Source organism: Coenobita brevimanus, chromosome 82, assembly GCF_032717465.1.
Source record: "Coenobita brevimanus isolate Jiangsu-jjx chromosome 82, ASM3271746v2, whole genome shotgun sequence".
Classification (NCBI taxonomy): domain Eukaryota; kingdom Metazoa; phylum Arthropoda; class Malacostraca; order Decapoda; family Coenobitidae; genus Coenobita; species Coenobita brevimanus.
In genome coordinates this window covers 8,494,734-8,516,709 of record NC_137035.1, presented here as the reverse complement: position 1 = coordinate 8,516,709, position 21,976 = coordinate 8,494,734, and the positions used below count along the sequence as shown (strand labels likewise).

At 40.6% G+C, this 21,976-nt stretch overlaps 1 pseudogene; it reads right to left on the bottom strand.

Annotated features, from left to right (window-relative positions):
- The window catches only part of LOC145409679 (sialin-like), a 72,877-nt pseudogene extending 51,470 nt beyond the window's left edge, over positions 1–21,407 (bottom strand).
- Between the last annotated feature and the right edge of the window lie 569 nt (positions 21,408–21,976).

Sequence of the window (21,976 nt, the reverse complement as noted above, 5' to 3'; positions counted from 1 at the left end):
CAGCTAAAACTGCAGCATCAGACAAATTATCTATTTTTTTCTCATCAAGATATAGGCTTACATCTTTATAAATACACCTCTTGAAGTCCTCCAGCAAAATCATCTGCTTAAATTTACCAAAATCAGAATCCACATTCTTAGAATTTAACCACTGCTCTAACAGATCTTCTTTGATTTTTGCATACTCAACATGGGATTGCTTATCTTGCTTATAAGTTGCCCTAAATTTTACTCTATATGGTTCAGGAACAAGCTCATAGGCCTTAAGAATCAAGCTCTTAACTACATCATAATTATCAGATTGATCCTGAGGCAAAGATGCATAAGTTACTTGAGCTTTACCGGTGAGAACAGTTTGAAGGAGTACTGGCCAATACTCCTTGGGCCAATTAAAACCTGTAGCTACCCTCTCAAACAACTGAAAATACTTTGTTAAATCAGATTAATTAAAATTAGGGACAAGTTTAACATTTTTAGCCACATCAATATCATCAGAGCTAGATGATCCAGTTCCACCTTGTTTCATGCGATACTCATGGTCTGCCTGAATCCTAGCTAGTTCAATTTGTGCCTGAGCCTGTATCTGTGCCTCCTGAATCCGAGCCTGAGATTCAGCCTCCTTAGCATTTGCTTGAAATTCAGCCTCCTGAATACAAGCCTGAGACTCCGCCTCTTAGCCTGAGACTCCGCCTCCTTAGCCTTAGACTCAGCCTCCTTAGCACGAGACTCCGCCTCCTTAGCCTGGGCTAGCTGTAACTTAGCTAATTCAATCTGCTTTTGCTCATTTGGAGGAGTTACATTAAACAAGCTTTCATTAATCATGTCAACAATTTGATCTTTAGAATGATGAGAGCGAACAGCAATTCCCAATTGTTGAGCAAGAAGCTTAAGTTCATTCTTTGTTCTGCTTTCTACATCACACACTGTTTGCACATTTGACAAAAAATCTTTGGCTTCATCAAGTGTAGTAATAGTAGACATCATGAATAAATCACAGTCACAAAATATCAAGCAATATCCTTATGATAATATCCTGAATATCCTGATATGAGGTCGCCAAATTTATGTTACGGAACAGAGAAAGATAATGTACACTTTAAGTGAGACTACTAAAAATCACTACTATCCCGTAAAGTTCCAGGTTCAAAACAAAAGAGTTAGGTAAAATTACAAGTTAAAGTTTAATGCTCAAACTAACAACAAAACATTCAGGACTCATAAGGATAATGTAATGGCAAAAACAGGTTAAATATATGGTTAACTGCAATAGCCTCTATTAACACGAAATTAGCATGAGTATATTTATCTAAGTCAGCCCTGATAAAATGAAAATACACTGGGTAATGCTCAGCTAATGCAAGATAAATTATTACAGATACAAAATATTATTAAAACTGGCTGACAAAATGAATCCTACATAAATAACAAAAAAACCTCACTAGGCCTACAAATCAACACCTTATGCTATACAGTACAAAGAAAAAATGCAATAACAGTTATACTCAAATTACACAGCTTCTAGATGGTTGGAGACTTCCTGAGCACTCACAACAAAAACTGTACAGGGGAGGACAGAGATGTGAACAAAATGAGGAGTAGATCTAAGTGGCAATGATGCAGAGACTGAGCTCATTATATAGGGGCCAGCAGAGCTTGATACAACTTGTAAGAAGGACGCGCAAATGAAGCCATGGGGACAAAGAGTTGACAATCCCGCTCTGAACAACAGAAAGGACGACTTACTCTACTATAACGGTAGAAGGGGAGGACTGAGGCAGAACACGCTCGTGATCAAACAGGCAGCACAATGTACGTTAGAATTACACAATGGATGATGAAATCATAGGCTATGTAACAATATATATATATATATATATATATATATATATATATATATATATATATATATATATATATATATATATAAATACTATCTCTCTATCTATCTATTGCCAGACGCCTCTATCCCGTTTGGGGTGGCCACAAACAAATCGCCTCCAAGTCGCCCTGTCCCCCGCCATTTCACTGCCCTGCTCCCAATTCACACCCCCCGCTCTCATATACCTCTCCACCCCATCCCTCCATCTCATCCTCGGCCTCCCCCTCCTTCTTCCCCCCTCCACCTCACTCACATACACTCTCTTCGTCAGTCTTTCACCCTCCATCCTCTCCACATGGCCAAACCACCTCAGTGTGTTCCTCATAACGCTTCCTATCACATCCACATCCACACCACAACGCTCCTTTATATCCTCATTCGTCAGCCTGTCTCTCCATGTGACTCCACAGGCTCCTCTTAAATAACTCATTTCCACTGCTCTCACGCTTGACTTGCGTCCTTCCAACAATGTCCAAGCTTAACTTCCATACGTTAGAGTTGGTATCACAATACTGTCATGTAGTAACTTTTTCACTTCCATGCTCACTTCCCTGTTTCTTATCACTGCTTTCAAGGAACCAGCAACCTTTCTTCCCTGCTGTACCCTTTCAAGCACTTCACCCTCCAAACCTCCATCCTTACTCATCACACTACCTAAGTACTTAAACGTACTCACATTTTCCAATTCCTCACCATCCAACCTCGCTGTACATTCACTGACTTCATCTCTCTCAAAGACCATCACTTTACTCTTTCCTACATTCACCTTTAGGATCCGTTTCTTACAAACTCTCCCAAACTCATCCACCAATCCTTGCAGCTCCCCTTCGTCTTCACTCAACAACACAGTATCATCTGCAAACAACAGTACAGGGAGTTTCCAAACACTATCCTCTCTCACCAGGGCCACTCCAACATCCACTACCCTACCTTGTACCTCTTTTATTACCCCATCCATGTACAGATTGAACAACCATGGAGACATGACACATCCCTGTTTCAACCCAACTTTCAAAGAGAAAAATTCACTTATTTCACAATCCACATGCACTGCAGCCTTCGCACACACACACACACAGGCACACACACATATATATATATATATATATATATATATATATATATATATATATATATATATATATATATATATATACACACACACGCACATACTTTGCTTCTCTTGACGCCACAGTTTTGTAGAATATAACTCTTCTCACATGAAATCCTCGGGTGGGTGATGGGGTTGTCGTAAGCCAACAGTAACTAGGGGAGACTCCACAAAAGTCCCAGGGCAAGGCACCGAACACGTAGAAAACCAAAGGCCACCTGCCAAGGAAGTCAGAGTCGCTCAGCCACCCGCTCGCCGTCAGGGTGATCACTGTGCCAAACTGACAGCCTGGCCAGTTAAGAGGATGGCATATAGAACACTTAAAACAAATCAGAAATCAACTGAGATACTGAACACACACACACACACACACACATATATATATATATATATATATATATATATATATATATATATTGCCAGACGCCTCAATCCCGTTCGGGGTGGCCACAAAAAAATAGCCTCCACGTCGCCCTGTCCCCCGCCATTTCACTGCACCGCTCCCACCTCACACCCCCTCTCTCATATACCTCTCCACCCTATCCCTCCATCTCATCCTCGGCCTCCCCCTCCCTCTTCCCCCCTCCACCTTACTCACATACACTTTCCTCGTCAGTCTTTCACCCTCCATCCTCTCCACATGGCCAAACCACCTCAGTGTATTCCTCCTAACGCTTCTTATCACATCCACATCCACACCACAACGCTCCTTTATATCCTCATTTGTCAACCTGTATCTCCATGTGACTCCACAGGCTCCTCTTAAATAACTCATTTCCACTACTGTCACTCTTGACTTGTGTCCTTCCAGCAACGTCCAAGCTTCACTTCCATACGTTAGAGTTGGTATCACAATATTGTCATGTAGTAACTTTTTCACTTCCATGCTCACTTCCCTGTTTCTTATCACTGCTTTCAAGGAACAAGCAACCTTTCTTCCCTGCTGTACCCTTTCAAGCACTTCACCCTCCAAACCTCCATCCTTACTCATCACGCTACCCAAGTGCTTAAACATACTCACAATTTCCAATTCCTCACCATCCAACCTCGCTGTACATTCACTGACTTCATCTCTCTCAAAGACCATCACTTTACCCTTTCCTACATTCACCTTTAGATTCCGTTTCGTACATACTCTTCCAAACTCATCCACCAATTCTTGCAGCTCTCCTTCGTCTTCATTCAACAACACAGTATCATCTGCAAACAACAGTACAGGGAGTTTCCAAACACTACCCTCTCTCACCAGGGCCACTCCAACATCCACTACCCTACCTTGTACCTCTTTTATTACCTCATCCATGTACAGATTGAACAACCATGGAGACAAGACACATCCATGTTTCAACCCAACCTTCAAAGAGAAAAATTCGCTCAGTTCACCATCCACACGCACTGCAGCCTTAGCACCATCATACATACTCTTCACGTCATTCAACAACTTCCCATCTACTTCATATATTGTTAATACTTTCCACAATCCATGTCTATCCACCTGTCATATGCTTTCTCCAAATCCATGAAAATCGCATACAACTTCTTTCTTTTCTCTAGAAACTTTTCCACTAAAGATCTAAGAATGAATGTCTGATTTACACAACTTCTTCCCTTCCTGAAGCCTCCCTGTTCTTCTCCAACTAATTCCTCTGTTCTTTCTCTAACTCTATCAATAAGTATTCTACCATACACTTTTCCTTTTAAACTAAGAAGACAAATGCCCCTGTGATTACCACACACTTCTTTTTCCCCTTTTCCTTTGTACAAGGGAATAATTATACCTGACTTCCAATCCCCCGGAACTCTACCTTCCTCGCAGGCCAATCTGCACATTTTCCACATCCATTCTACTACTATCTCTCCCCCATGCTTCAGCATTTCACCACATACTCCATCAATTCCTGGGGCCTTCCTCAATTTAACTTTCTTCATTGCTTCCACAACTTCTATCCTACTGATTTTTTCCTGTCTTCTCACCTCCCTCCTTCTCCCAGCCATTCCCCAGCTACTTATACTAGCATTACTTCCATCCTCTATGTTCAACAATTCCTTAAAGTGTTCTCTCCATCTGCTCCCTTTTTCTCCCTTCTCCACTAGTAATCTAACATTTTTATCTTTCACTCCCCTGCTAACTTCACTTCCACCCTGTCTTACTCTTTTCACGTCTTTCCAGAACATTTTCTTACAGTCCCTCCACTTTACACTCAAGTTCCTTCCAAATTCCTCATCCACTCTCTTCTTACTCTCTCTTACTAATCTTTTCATCTCTCTCTTTCTTTCTACATATAACTCTCTCTTCCGCATCTCAACTTCTTCCACGCCCCTATTTCTCATCCATTCATTGTATGCTTTCTTCTTTTGTGCCACAGCTTTTCTCACCTCTTCATTCCATCACGCTGTTCCTTGCAGACCTCTCCGTCTTCTCTTCATCACCCACACCACATCACATGCTGCACACACACACACACACACACACACACACACACACACACACACACACACACATATATATATATATATATATATATATATATGCAAAAAGATTTTAAAATGTTAAAAATCCAAATGTATCATTGAGGCAGAAACCTCAGAAAACCTCCAAAGCCAACAAGAGCAGGGCCTACGAGTATTGTACTTTAGAAGGACTTACCGGGATAGACAAGATTAGAAAACTTGGCTCGCCCCAGGGCTGGAATCCAAAAATTCAACAGCACGTTCATGGAGGGGACGGAGACACCCTGAAACCATCAGTGATCCAACACACACACACACACACACACACACACACACACACACACACACACACACACACACACACACACACCAGGCCTGTCACTCTTGTAATAAATAAATAAATAGGGAAAGGCTGGGTTGATCATCTCGAGAGACCTGAACTATTGTCAAAAAAGCAATTATCTTCAGGAACAGGAAATCCCATGTTAACAATCTTTAAAGCTTGTATGGTAGACTGACAGAAACTAAGTCGGGAGAGGCGGGTGTGCTGACTTTGTTTAGCCGCACTTATAGGTAGCTCTTGATTGGGATCACCATCGAAACTTATTTTGAAAACTGGAAAACGCAGGATTTATAGAACCTATACTAAAAAGTATGGAAGAATATGTAAGTGAAAGAAAAATAATGAGAAGAGCAGTAAAGGGAAATCATTTCAGGCAGAAAGAGGCAGCGTATGGTGTTTCACGGGAATAATAAAAACACTGATGAGTTAAATACATCTAAATTATATAATGGATGTCGTCGAACCAGTTATCTGAATAACATGAGACATCGTATCACGAGTACTTACAGTATGTTGTTCTAATTCTGTGAACTTGACTTGTGAACTACTATTTTCTAAATATAAGTACTTCAGCCTGCATTGGCCCCAAACACTTCCTCCCTGTTTAATTAGGTCAATAATATTTTAACGAAAGAATCGAAATTCGACCCTAAACTGTTACCTTTACTTCTGACTGATTATTTCTAACGTTCTCCCTACGTGTCAAGTGGGGTTGGTGGAGGATTAGTGCCCCTCCTTGTAAAACAATTAACTCTAAGCCCTTGGCCACCCCGTTTGGGATAAATGGCGTCTGGCAATGAATGAATGAATGAAAAAATCATTGCATCATTTCGTCACATTGAGCCTTTCCACTAAGTTTTATGTAAATTGGGTGAAAAATATTTTAGTTGATTTATGACCATTGTTTATCAAGAATGTTACAGACTAAAGACTGATACTCCTTAAAAAAAAAACTGGGAGAAAGATAATGATTAGCCATTTTAGAAGCAGGCCACTTGCGACAGAAGAATATAAAGAAACCGGGTGTTCGCAATTTTCTGGTGGTGATTTCACAAGTCTGTTTTACCTATTTATGGGATGTTATGGGCATAGCAATGCTGAAAGATCCAGATTAGGTACTAACGACTGCTTAGACCTCCGTGCTTAGGAGTTAAAAAAAATAATAATGTTTGGTAGGACTACGGACCACGAGAATGCCATCCTTATAATATTTTTTACATTGTCTACCAGTATTTTGATATGGAATATCTTGCAGTAACTGCCAGCTGTAATATATTACCCATAGACCATAAGAGAAAAGTATTATCAGTAAAGTGCGCTTTGTGAGCACATGACAAGATACCGAGCGCCATGTTATCACAATTTCCCTCTCATATAAGATTATAGCAGGAATCTCCGATGTTTAATTGCTAGAGCTGATGCAAAAAAAAAAAAAAAAAAAAATAGTACAATGACTTTTTTTTTATTTGATTTCGTAACTGAGGCATTCACTGGTTAGAGCTCAACACTCCCATGGAAAACTCGAGATCCCAAGGGGTCCAACGCCCTTATTTATTGAATGAATGTATCACAGAAAGAATTTAAACTCTACTTCACATACAATTAAAGGTATTGTAGTTTCTGCTTAGCATGACGGTCAGGTGGGGCCGGGCTGCTATTTCCCAAGCTTAACTGAGAGTAAACTTAGCTCGCTCACTCGTAACAATACACACATGCTTGGACAGGTCCATTCTGGATAACATAGGATGCTTGTGGTAACACTAGAAGTCGAAAATCCTTCACTAATAATTATCATTCATGAAGAGGAGCGTTCGCGCGCCTGGAGAAATGCCAGATATCACCAATATTTTAATTTTTCGGATAAAAACAAAATTCGCATGTCGGACAACAATTGAATGTCCTTTTTCATGCACCTTACATATTGCAAAAATATATAATTATTCTATTTCTTCTCTTTATAACAGTATTGTGTCAATGCAATATGAAAATGATAATAAAAAATATATATATTCCAAGTGGTTGCAGCCTGGTTTATGCATGCATAGAAATATATATCATCAACCAATAGCAGAAGCTAGTTACAATAGATACTAACAAATTAAACTCTCGGTGAGTAAGAATGAAAATTCACTTCAAGAAAGCATGTCGGTATTTAGATGCTGCCTGCGGTACAAGTTTTCCGAACAAACCAAAACAGCCTTCTGTCTTTACTCATACTGATGTACTCTATCAGGTGATCTGTGTATGCTTGTTTCGTACTTCTGGCAGCGCTAGGCTTCGATACGCCATAACATTTTATAGTCTAATAAATATTAAACTATGGATAGACCATATGTGCCATATTTTGTACCTCAGATTATATACAAATGTCAATATTCATATGCCTTTTTTTCTTCTTATAGTACAAAAACCGTCACTTTGACAGATATTTTCCTAACCTTCTTAGGGAAGAGTATATAAATATACTATTGTTTTTCGGCGATATTTTGGGTGAAATAAGTTACGTAAGAGTTATTTTCACTTTTTTAAAGCTATTTGCTTAACCACTATCGTAATTATCGATCAGAAAAATAACAGTGAAGTTTAACTAAGACCCCCTCAGCCCGTAGAAACGAAAACGAGACATACAGCCATATTCTTAAAAATAATTCCTTCCAAAAGCTTTTCCTTCCCTTTGAAGGATTTTTCTTTCCCTTCGGTATGATTAAAGATTTCTTTGGAAGGGAAAGAAAAATGTTCAGGTTGGTAGCCCTGTTAAACTAAAATGACCCATTCCACTGATATTTGATATGGTGGAGCATTAAATTTATAAACTAATACATCAAAACAGGCATATCTTGTGCTGGATAATAAAACCACAACACACTGGAGATGTGGGTGGTTGCCACCACATCCATACTGTTGGTTTGTATTCAGCCATAAATGCCATTCTGGCCAACACGGCAGTGGTGTTCACTCCTCAGGACAATATTTTGATAATAAATTATATTCGAAGAATAATATTATGCTTAATGTTGTTATTCGTAAGTGTAAGAATCACTTGTTAACGTCTGTCTAATGTACTCGCTTGACGGCGCTCACTTGTTTTTTCTAGCTGGAAGACATGAGCCGAGATACTCGTGTGACCTTGACTGCAGATTTCCTTTTCGGGCAAATTAACAACCAAAACGTTCCTTGAAAAGAATCCTCGTGTGATCCTGGCCATAATGTATAAGATTTGTCAGCATCAGATCATATAAGACTGGATGAATATCGTAGGTAGTACACCGTCTGCTCTGTTTATGTCTGGCTAATTATTTCAGCCAACATGGGTAACACTTTTAAAGAGATACAAATAACACTTAAACATTAGTATTGCGTTGTAAATTGCATCAATAAAACTATACAGTAACTTCCGTCAACATTTTAAATATTTATAAGACAATGAACCACTAGAGAAAGCACAAAACTTATAAAGGAATTTTTGAAGAGATGGGTCAAGGAATTCCTTTAACCCGCGGCGTCCCGGGGACGTACTTCCACGTCCTCACGTTTTGTCACAGCTAATCCCGGGGACGTACTTCAACGTCCTGTAATTGCAAGGTTCATAATTTCCACAATTTTCAATTTTCGCGAGTCATTTTTGGTACGTATACACGTGACACCTTCCTCAACAAGATGCCAGGCAGAGACAATGCCTTACCCAGCATGACCTCCTCCCCCCCCCTGCATGCCATTGTCTCAGCAATTCACCTGTTATCAGTGACCTGGCCAGTATAGCCATGTCATGCCACGGTACGAAATTCAGGGCCAGAGTGATTCCCCAATCAATGACAATGTGGAGGACAAACTTTACATAGCACTAGAGGAAGAAACAGTTAGAAATGATGATCAGGTAATGTGGCAAAAAAAGGTCGGGTATTAGTGAGTGAAACAATGCTTATAATGCCTATATTACTGCTTGAAAACCGATATACTCTTGTACTACATATCAATTCGTAACAGTAAATAAATAAATACCGTTTATGAGTGGTGTGAAATAGTTATCCTCCCATAGAACTCGTTTTCTTTGGTGCCAGCCTGATAGAAAACCCAGTAAGGTAAGGAGGCTCTCCTACCTGTAATGAGTATTTTAAACCTCAGGTGAGCGATTTCTCTATGAATTTTCGATGTTTCTCACCAAAAGCGAAAGTTTTAGCAAAAAAAAAAAAGGGTCGAAAAATGGTCGGGATTGGGGGGTACCAGTGGTCAAAAAGTGGTCGGGACGGGGCGGGTTAAGTTCCAATAATTTTTGCTGCCCAGAGGAAAAATCTTTCCCTTCAAGAGGCTCAGGAAGGGAAGGAAATTTTTAAGAATACCAATTCAGCTAAAGATATCCTTCCCATGCCTCTACAAGGAAAGGAAAAATGTAAGAATACAGCCGATAGTTTCTGGTGGTGCTTGACAGATTTTCCACTCCGTGCGAGTGCTCCTGTTATAAAAGTGTATATTAATAATCATCATCATCATCATCATCATACAGACCTCCTTTCCAACCCAAGGGCAAGGTGAGGAGTAGCAATGTCCAGACAGCCCAAAATTGCCCAATCCAACGGGCCACGCTTCCATTCACTCATCATTCAAGCCCCCAGAATCCTGGCTCCATTGGATATGCCAAAAACATTCACCATGTTCTGTAGCTTCACATATCGTATCCGACAGAGTCAATCCAGACGTTGCCACGTTAAAAAGGGGTGCCAAAAATCCCTGATCATGCACATCTCACAAAATTCATCCAGCCAGCTCGATCTCCGGTCAGTTCCCTAGCCTCACCGACTTCCAAATCTCTCTTCCACACACATTCATCCACCATATCTCTCCACCTTCTCCTTGGCCTACCTCGCCTCTTCCCTCCTTCTAATTCGCTCAGATATACCTTCTTCACGACTCTATTGTTATCCATTCTCTCCACGTGACCATATCATCTCAGTACACTTTCTTCAATTCTGGTGTCCACCGACTTCCTCACTCTGCATCTTTCACGAAACACATTATTTCGTATCCTATCCACCCACTGTACTCCACATACATTCCTCAGCAGTCCCATCTCCACTGCTCTTACTCTTGACTTTTCATTTTCATGCCACACCATAGTCTCACATCCATATGTTAAAGTTGGTATTAACACTCCATGTAAGCCTCGTGCAGCTGCAACACTCAAGCCTCTGTTTTTTATCAAGGCCTTCATTGCACCAGCTACTTTTCTTCCTTGTATCACTTTACTTTCAACTTCTGTTTCACATTTTCCTCTCTTTTCTATCACTGTACCCAGGTATTTGAACTCTCTCACCAGTTCCAGTCTCTCTCCATTCACTGTTACATTGCACTGAGAGTCACCTTCTCTCTCAATAACCATCACTTTACTCTTATCTACATTTACTCTCAAGGAACGACGCTTACAGACATCAACAAAACTCTGCACTAGCTTACCAAGTTCTTGTCCGGTACTTGCAAGCAGTACTGCATCATCAGCATACAACAAATTTGAGATATTCCGTCCATCACCATTCATTACCAGTGCCATCCCTTTCTCCATTACTCGTGTTTTCACTTCTCTCATCACCCCATCCATATATACATTGAACAACCATGGGGACATCACACAACTTTGTCGCACGCCCACACTGATTGTGAACCATTCACTTAGATGCCCATTAACCCTTACACATGCTTCACTACCATCATAAAAACTCTTGACGGCACCTAACAGCTTACCCTCTACACCGTACATGCGCAAAACTTTCCACAATCCTTCTCTGTCCACTTTGTCATATGCTTTTTCGAGATCCATGAATGCCATAAACACCTTATGGTCCTTCTCACAAGCCTTCTCTACTATCTGTCTCACTGCAAATATTTGGTCCACACATCCCCTGCCACTCCTAAAGCCATCATGTTCATCACTCAATAGGACTTCAGATATCTCTCTTACTTTCTCTATAATAATTCTTCCATATACCTTCCCTACCACACTCAGTAAGCTTATGCCACGATAATTCTTGCACTCACTTCGTTCACCTTTATTTTTGTACAAGGGTACAATCACAGCCTTTTTCCACTCTGCAGGCACAGTTTCACTCATCCATGCCTTCTTACATATCTCCAACAAGCACTTCATTCTATTCTCAACAATACATTTAAGCATCTCTGCATACACCTCATCAACCCCAGCTGCTTTCCCATTTTTCAGCCGCTTCACACCACTCTTCACCTGTATGAGTGTCACGTCTCCTGGCACTGCATTCCTTCTCTGCACACCCCCCAAACCAATCATGTTTACAGCTGCTCTGTTCTTACTATCCCCATTCGTCAGGCTTTCAAAATATTCTTTCCATTTGGTTCTTGCTTCATCTCCATGGGTTAATAATCTTTTTTTTTTTTTTTAATACGAGGAAGAAGGAACGAAAGGCCATGAGCCCGCAGTAACAGTTCCCTCCAAGAGAAAAACAAAATAGAGAGCCAAATTCAAGATCCGATCATTTTGAGATGCCTAGACACACTGCGTTTGAAAGACTGGAGATCATAGGAAGCAGGAAATACAGACAGGGGGAGACAGTTCCAGAGTTGACCTGTTGCATAAATGAAAGACTGGGAGTAACGGTTAACTCTTGCATTAGAGAGTTGGACAGAAAAGGGATGAGAGTTTGCTGCCAGACGGGTGCTACGCGCCCGTCGTAGAGGTGGAGGAATGCAAGCAGACAGTTCAGAGGAGCAGTGACCATTAAAGTAGCGATAGAAAAGAGATAAAGATGCAACAGTGCGGCGAAGAGACAGAGGTTGAAGGGAGTCAGTAAGAGGAGGAGAGTTAATGAGATGAAAAGCCTTTGACTCCACCCTATTGAGAAGAGCTGTATGTGGGGAGCCTCCCCACACATGAGAGTTGTACTCCACACAGGGGCGGATAAAACCCCTGTATAGAGTCAACAATTGTGCAGGGGTGAAGAAAGAGCGGAGTTGGCTTAGCACACCCAATCTCTTGGAAGCATATTTTACAAGAGATGTAATATGATCTTTCCAAGATATGTCCCGAGTAAATGAAACCCCAAGCATGTTCAAAGATGATGCAGGATTAAGCTGAATATTATTACACATTAGTGGGTATACCTGTGGAAGATTTTGTCTGGTTGATAGGTGTAAGAACTGAGTCTTAAATGCATTAAAAACAACCATATTATTTTTACCCCAGTCAGAGATATGAGCCAAGTCAGACATTAGGTGTGCCATAGCCTCATCCCTTGTCTGTTAAACTAATTGTTGAGATGGGCGTTGCGGGAACTGAATGGAAAGGTGAAGGGTGGAGTCATTAGCGTATGAGTGGATAAGGTTAGATGTACAGCTTAGAAGATCATTGATGAATTAAAGGAAGAGAGTTGGTGATAGGACAGAGCCCTGAGGAACACCACTGTTGATAGATCTAGGAGAAGAACGATGGCCGTTGTTACATAGCCTATGATTTCATCATCCTTTGTGTAATTTTAACGCACAGTATGCTGCATGTTTGATCACGAGCGTGTTCTGCCTCAGTCCCCCCCTTCTACCGTTATAGTAGAGTAAGTCGACATCTCTGTTATACTTTGCGGGATTGTCATCTCTTTGTCCCCATGGCTTTCATTTGCGCGTCCTCTTACAAGTTGTATCAGGCTCTGCCGGCCCCTATATAATGAGCTCAGTCTCTGCATCATTGCCACTTAGATCTGCTCCTCATTTTGTTCACATCTCTGTCCTCCCCTGTACAGATATTATTATTGTGAGTGTTCAAGAAATCTCCAACCATCTAGCAGCTGTGTGTAATTTGAGTATAACTGTTGTTGCATTTTTTCTTGTACTGTATCGCATAAGTTTAATTTGTAGGCCTAGTGAAGCTTTTGTGATTCGTGTGGGGTTCTTTATGTCAGTCATTTTTGATAAGAGTTTGTATCTGTAATAATTTATCTGGCATTCACTGAGTATTATCTGGTATCTCATTTTATCAGGGCTGACTTAGATAAATTTATTCTTGCTAATTTCGTGTTAATAGAGGCTATTGCAGTTAACCATATATTTAACCTGTTTTTGCCATTACATTATCCTCATGAGTCCTGAATGTTTTGTTGTTAATTTAAGCATTAAACTTTAACTTGTAATTTTACCTAACTCTTTTGTTTTGAACCTGGAACTTTACGGGACAGTAGTGACTCTTCGTATTCTCACTTAAAGTGTACATTATCTTTCTCTGTTCCGTAACATAAATTTGGCGACCTCATATCAGGATATTCAGGATATTATCATAAGGATATTGTTTGATATTTTGTGACTGTGATATATTCATGATGGCTACTATTTCTACACTTGATGAAGCCAAAGATTTTTTGTCAAATGTGCAAACAGTGTGTGATATAGAAAACAGAACAAAGAATGAACTTAAGATTGTTGCTCAACAATTGGGATTTGTTGTTCGCTCTCATCAGTCTAAAGATCAGATTGTTGCCATGATTAATGAAAGCTTGTTCAATGTAACTCCTCCAAATGAGCAAACGCAGATTGAATTAGCTAAGTTACAGCTAGCCCTGCAGGAGGCCCGTGCTAAGGAGGCCGAGGCACAAGTTGAAATTGCTAGGATTCAGGCAGACCATGAGTATCGCATGAAACAAGGTGGAACTGGATCATCTAGCTCTGATGATTTTGATGTGGCTAAAAATGTTAAACTTGTCCCTCCTTTTAATGAATCTGATTTAACAAAAGTATTTTCAGTTGTTTGAGAGGGTAGCTACAGGTTTTAATTGGCCTAAGGAGTATTGGCCAGTACTCCTTCAAACTGTTCTCACCGGTAAAGCTCAAGTAACTTATGCATCTTTGCCTCAGGATCAGTCTGATAATTATGATGTAGTTAAGAGCTTGATTCTTAAGGCCTATGAGCTTGTTCCTGAAGCTTATAGAGTAAAATTTAGGACAACTTATAAGCAAGATAAGCAATCCCATGTTGAGTATGCAAAAATCAAAGAAGATCTGTTAGAGCAGTGGTTAAATTCTAAGAATGTGGATTCTGATTTTGGTAAATTTAAGCAGATGATTTTGCTGGAGGACTTCAAAAAGTGTATTTATAAAGATGTAAGCCTATATCTTGATGAGAAAAGAATAGATAATTTGTCTGATGCTGCAGTTTTAGCTGATGAGTATGTTCTCACTCACAAGAGATATTCTAGAGAAAAAGGGAAAGCTGAGAGTAAGTACGTTGCCTCTACTCAGAGTACAGGTAACAGGAAAGAGAATAAGGATGATGTTTCTCAGGAAGTAAATACCAGCTTCACCTCTAGATTTCAGAAAAGTAAATGTACTTATTGTAGTAAGCTTGGTCATACTACGGAGAGATGTTTCAGGAGACAGCGTGATGTGAACAAAAAGGAGTCTTTAAATATTCAGTCAATTGGTCTAGTGTCCACTCTTGAGAGTTCCCAGAATTCTTTAACTGAGTTAATTGAACCTGCTTTGAGGGGTAACTTAAATTCTCATGATGGAGCTCCTCTTATGAGCAGTAACGTGGGTGACACTTTCAAGAGTTCATGTGCTAATTTCCTGTCTGATGGTTTTGTCAGTCCTCTGGACAGTAATGACAGGAAATCAGTTAAAATATATCGTGATACAGGTGCTTGCCAATCCCTTATGCTGACCAGTGTTCTAGGCTCTAATGTTAATTCCTCTGATGAAACTGTAATCTTACAAGGTGTAGGGAATAATTACTTCTCTGTCCCTCTGTGCAGAGTGAATTTAGAGTCTGGTTTTGTTAATGGTTCCGTTATGGTTGGGTTGGTTGAGACACTCCCAATGTCAGGTGTAACTTTCTTACTTGGAAATGATATTGGTGGAAGTCAAGTGTGTCCAGCTCCTCAGTTGTCTAGTGAGCCAGTGGCTGCGTCCCAGGATTGTGATGTCCCTGATGTGTTCCCTGCATGTGCTGTCACTAGGGCTAAGGCTAAAGTTACTGGTGATTTAGAGGATAATGATGATGATGATGTTATCCTAGCTGACACTTTTCTTGCTAATTTGGACCACTCACCAGATGAGGCAGTACCCCGTAGTGTTGATAATTTGTCTCGTCAAGAGTTGGTTGAGTTGCAGGTTGCTGACCCTGAGTTGAAAGGTCTAGCTAACTCTGCTTGCAGTGAGGAAGAATCAGCTGGTGCTTCTACTTGTTATTATGTAAAGTCAGGAGTACTTATGAGGAAGTGGAGACCCCCAACAGCATCAGCCGACTGTGAATGGGAGGTTGTACATCAAGTTGTCATCCCTCGTGTTTGTAGGCAGGATATCATTAGAGTGGCTCATGATTCCAGTTTGGCAGGACACCTTGGAGTGAGGAAGACTGCGGCACGCATTTTGAAACACTTCTACTGGCCAGGTATCTTCAGGGATGTTTCCTGGTATTGTAAGTCTTGTCACACCTGTCAAGTTGTGGGGAAGTGTAATCAGACCGAAAAGGTTGCACCTCTAGTTCCCATTCCTCCTTTTGAGGCGCCATTCACCCGTGTGTTGGTGGATATTGTGGGCCCTCTTCCTAAGACTTCTTCAGGATTTTCTTATGTGTTGACCATGATTGATATGGCTACTCGTTATCCTGAAGCCATTCCACTTAGAAATATCTCAGCAAAGAACGTGGTTAAGGAAATGCTAGGGTTCTTCACAAAAGTTTGGTCTGCCCAAGGAGGTACAGTCAGACCGAGGAAGTAATTTCATGTCAAACGTTTTCAAGCAGTCTCTGAAAGAGTTGGGCATCACCCAGATCACGTCTTCAGCTTACCATCCCCAGACCCAAGGAGCGTTGGAGAGATATCATCAAACACTCAAATCGATGCTCAAGAAATACTGTTTGGAACATCAGAAAGACTGGGATAAAGGTCTTCCATTCGTTGTGTTTGCTGCAAGAGAATCTCCAAATGAATCACTGGGCTTCTCACCTTTTGAACTACTGTTTGGCCATGAAGTAAGAGGACCCCTTAAGCTACTCAAGGAATGCTGGCTGTCGGAGGAAGATGACGTCAACCTGCTGGAGTATGTGATGAATTTCAAAGAACGGCTGTCCACTGCTTTACAGCTGGCGAGAGAGAATTTAGGAGCTGCTCAGGAGAAGATGAAGACTTGGTATGATAAGAAGTCCAGGTTACGCCACTTTCAGCCAGGAGATCAGGTTTTGATTCTGTTACCAGTTCATGGGCAACCTCTTCAAGCCAAGTTTAGTGGCCCTTATTTCGTGGAGAAGAAACTCAGTGATGTCAGCTATGTCATCGCCACACCAGATCGTAGAAAGAGCAAGCAACTATGTCACATCAACATGCTAAAGTTATATCACAGGCGGGACGAAAATAATCCAGTCTGCACTGTAGCTGTTCCACCCGAGTCTGCAAGTGAAGCTCTCCCATGCAGTATGAGCCTGAGTGATAGTTTGGGGAAGAATCCTGATATCATGAATGATCTCCAGACTAAGCTTTCTCATCTACCACCCAAGGAAAGGCAGGAGTTTTCGGCATTACTGCAGGAGTACCCGCAAGTGTTCCGTGCTACTCCAGGAAGAACCACTGTGTTGATGCATGATGTCGATGTTGAAGACGCAAAGCCAATTAAATTGCCTCCTTACCGTGTGAACCCAGTGAAAGTTCCTCTCATCCAGGAGCTTGGCTACCTGTTGGACCACAAGATGATTGAGCCCTGTCAGAGCGAGTGGAGTTCTCCTGTCACTCTAGTCCCTAAGCCAGGTGGGTCACAGAGGCTTTGCATCGACTACAGACGTGTTAATCAGATAACTAAAACAGACACTTACCCTCTCCCTCGTGTAGAAGATTGCATAGACAAGATCGGAAAGGCTAGGTACATAAGTAAGTTTGATTTGTTAAAGGGATACTGGCAAGTACCTATGACTGAACGTGCTAGGGAGATCTCATGTTTTGTAACACTAGGAAAGGCTTTTGCATGTTCTGTAATGCCGTATGGTATGAAGAATGCACCAGCCACATTTCAGAAGCTCATGAATGTTGTAACAGAGGGTTTGGCAGGGTGTGTTGTTTATATTGATGATGTATTAATCTTTAGTGACAACTGGAAAGATCACCTATGCCATGTCAGTAAATTTCTTGACCGTTTAGTTCATGCTAATCTTGTAGCTAATTTATCAAAGTGTGAGTTTGGTCAAGCTAAAGTTCAGTACCTTGGGTATGTAATTGGTGATGGACATGTTGCACCACCAGGAGCTAAGGTTCAGGTTATAAGTGATCTTCCCAGACCTAAAAGTAGGAAAGAGCTACAAAGATTTTTGGGAATGGTAGGTTATTACAGGAGATTTGTTCTTAACTTTTCTATTCTTGTATCACCACTTACAGACCTACTGAAAAGGGAGTTGAATTTGTCTGGACCGATAACTGTGAATCCTCTTTCAACAAACTTAAAGCTATTCTCTTAAGTCAGCCAGTGCTCGCTACTCCAAATTTTGCTAAGCCTTTTAAGATGGCTGTTGATGCAAGTGATTCAGGAGCTGGGGCTGTTTTGCTGCAAGAGGATGATCAGGGTATTGAACATCCTGTATCTTATTACAGTAAGAAGTTCACTCCACCTCAAAAGAACTACTCAACTATTGAGAAAGAGCTTTTGGCCTTGATTTTGGGTTTACAGCATTTTTCATTTTATTTGTGTTCTGGTTTTGACCCCATAGTCATTTATACCGATCATAACCCACTGAAATTCCTTAGTAAGTTTAAAGATAAAAATCAGAGATTGGCAAGATGGAGTCTACTTCTTCAGGAGTATTCATTAGACATACAACATGTCAAGGGGAAAGAAAATGTTATTGCAGATTGCTTATCTAGACTTTAGACAGATTGTTTAGAGTAATAAGAAATTTCCTTTGTAAATTTCTTTTTCTTTGTGGGGAGGTGTTACATAGCCTATGATTTCATCATCCTTTGTGTAATTTTAACGCACAGTATGCTGCATGTTTGATCACGAGCGTGTTCTGCCTCAGTCCCCCCCTTCTACCGTTATAGTAGAGTAAGTCGACATCTCTGTTATACTTTGCGGGATTGTCATCTCTTTGTCCCCATGGCTTTCATTTGCGCGTCCTCTTACAAGTTGTATCAGGCTCTGCCGGCCCCTATATAATGAGCTCAGTCTCTGCATCATTGCCACTTAGATCTGCTCCTCATTTTGTTCACATCTCTGTCCTCCCCTGTACAGATATTATTATTGTGAGTGTTCAAGAAATCTCCAACCATCTAGCAGCTGTGTGTAATTTGAGTATAACTGTTGTTGCATATTTTCTTGTACTGTATCGCATAAGTTTAATTTGTAGGCCTAGTGAAGCTTTTGTGATTCGTGTGGGGTTCTTTATGTCAGTCATTTTTGATAAGAGTTTGTATCTGTAATAATTTATCTGGCATTCACTGAGTATTATCTGGTATCTCATTTTATCAGGGCTGACTTAGATAAATTTATTCTTGCTAATTTCGTGTTAATAGAGGCTATTGCAGTTAACCATATATTTAACCTGTTTTTGCCATTACATTATCCTCATGAGTCCTGAATGTTTTGTTGTTAATTTAAGCATTAAACTTTAACTTGTAATTTTACCTAACTCTTTTGTTTTGAACCTGGAACTTTACGGGACAGTAGTGACTCTTCGTATTCTCACTTAAAGTGTACATTATCTTTCTCTGTTCCGTAACACCGTCTAGAACAGCGGCTATAGAACGACCAGAAAGGAAGCTAGCGATAAAGGCACAGATAGAAGGATAGAAAGCGTAGGAGGGCAGTTTGGAAATTAAAGATTTATGCCAGACTCGATCGAAAGCCACGTGCATCCTTCACACCATCTACCACGTGCATCCTTCACACCATCCCATTTCTTACCACTTTCACTTCTACATTTCCGCACCTCTTTCCAGAATAACTTTCTATTTTCAGAGCAGTTCGCATTCATTTTTCTTACTAGTCCTCATTTACTTCCTTCTTTTTCCTCTTCACTAGTCTCTTTATGTGCTTCTTGCTCTCAACATACTCATTTCTTATTTCAACTGAACCCCTATTAATAATAATAAAAATAATATATAATAAGTGGTAGTGGCATGGATATAGTATCATTTGTGTAGCAAAGGAAGATTAAGTTCTCTTGGCACTTTATTTACGCCAACTTAGAAACGTCAGAAACAGCTTTCCCTTGGTAGTTGATTTCTATGCTTGGTGTGCTAATAATTTCTTATTTTCCATCAATGTAATCCATGTCTTAATAAGGCATGAATGGCATGCATGAGAATTTCAGGTGTACCCTACTTTGCTATTGTATCTATGAGGATGAAATGCTGTAGAGCCTCTTTGCTTATGAGAATGCGTCCTTTGGTCTGTGTTTGGTTCCCCGTAGTGCAGAATGTTATAAAATTTTGTACACATATCTCTTTACCTCAGTGAGACCTTCAAGTATCTGCACAGCAATGCATAGCTCAGTAGAAGCTCTAGCGCATGCTGGTGAGAGGATGGTCAGGATGGCAGTGAGAAGGACACCGAGACCAAACACAATCTTCCCACCGAAATATTCTGCTGCACGACACCCTGCATTGTTTGTCAGGAGGTATCCGATGAAGAAGCACCCCAGTTTCTTACCTTGCAGACTTTCATCCCGGTCGAACTCTCCATCCTGGCAAAATTCATGGTGGGATAAATGGTTACAATGATGTCAGTGATACTAAGTTAGTCCCTACGGTACGATAACGAATAGTATCAATTTTGCTGTTGATCAGACGGCATTATTAAGGTTACTGAGCACCCTAGTAATAATGAGGTTAATGATGGCTTCACCATATCCCTCTAGTTCGAAGTCTTTCCCGAGGTGAATAAAATAATTTGGAAACAGCATGAACAGACTACAAAATATGTCATCATGGTGAAGGGAATACCACCCCACATCCCTTACAAAGCTTACATGTTAGAAATACTGTACCTCTAGCCACCTCTTGGATCTGAATAATACAGAATTAATGCACAGCTATACTCGACTCGACTACCAAGGCAGAGATACACACCAAAAAGTATAAGGACAACTGGTGACATGGAAGGAGTTTACAAACGGTTATGCTGCATACAAAGATGAGATTCACAATAATACTAAACTTCACACGCTTACCTGTAAAGTGTAATGCTTTGGGGAAAATACTCAACCCGGACCCCTAGCTGAAAAGAAGTCGTAGTTAGGGCTTTGCATCAAACGGAGATAGCAGTTTGTAGTTTGGATCTTTTCTAGACTGAACAAACAACAGTGCCATCAAGAAACATAGGAAAGAAGGTTGTGATAGGAAAGGTTCTTTTTTTTAAAAGAATAGATTTAAGAAAATTAGAAATACAGGATGATAAATCTATTGGGAGATATCTAGAGTGCTGGGAATGGTCATCTTTCTTTAGGAAGGTTGAATGAGAGCAAACTTCCAGCAGAAATGAAAGGTAGAAGTTGACAGGCATAGGTGAAAGAATTTACCTAGGCAGGCACAGTTCTTGCGGACAACAGGAGGGGCCCCATCAGAGTCACATGGCTTGTTAGTGTTGAGGCTAGTAATTGCAGAAAATACCCCGGTTGAAGAATTTTTAATGTCAACCATGAGGAAGTCAGAGGAGGGAAGTCATGGAGAAAAAGCACCGGAATTGTCTAACGTGGAATTTGAGGAGAAAGTCTGTCCACAGAGTTCTGCTATATCAGTAGAAGAAACAGGTACAGAACCATCAGAGTGGAAAAGATGAGGTAAAGATGGTGCTAGAAAGTTGTTAGAAAGGATTTTGGCAAGGTGCCAGAAGGAGCAGGAAGAATTTGCGTAGGAGAGTTCAGAGCATTTTAGTATAAATGAAGTTAATTTTATCAAGGCGAAGAACAGTTTTAAAATGATTCAGGACAGAAATATAAAAGCGATGAGATTCAGGGGTTCTTTCTTTATTTATTTTTATGTGCTTGACTCTGGGCATAGGCTGCACAGCCTGCTCCCAAGGCCCAGTATTCTTACATATCATACACCTCTACATGTCACCACTTCGGCGCTAACACACACCGTCCATATTGAATACATGCTAGGGTTGTCTCATACAGGACTGATGTATTGGTATCAGTTAACTCCAGTACCTTTTGCAGGCACTTTCTCTGTTGTGGACAGCATTAGAACAAGCAAGATTAAACTAT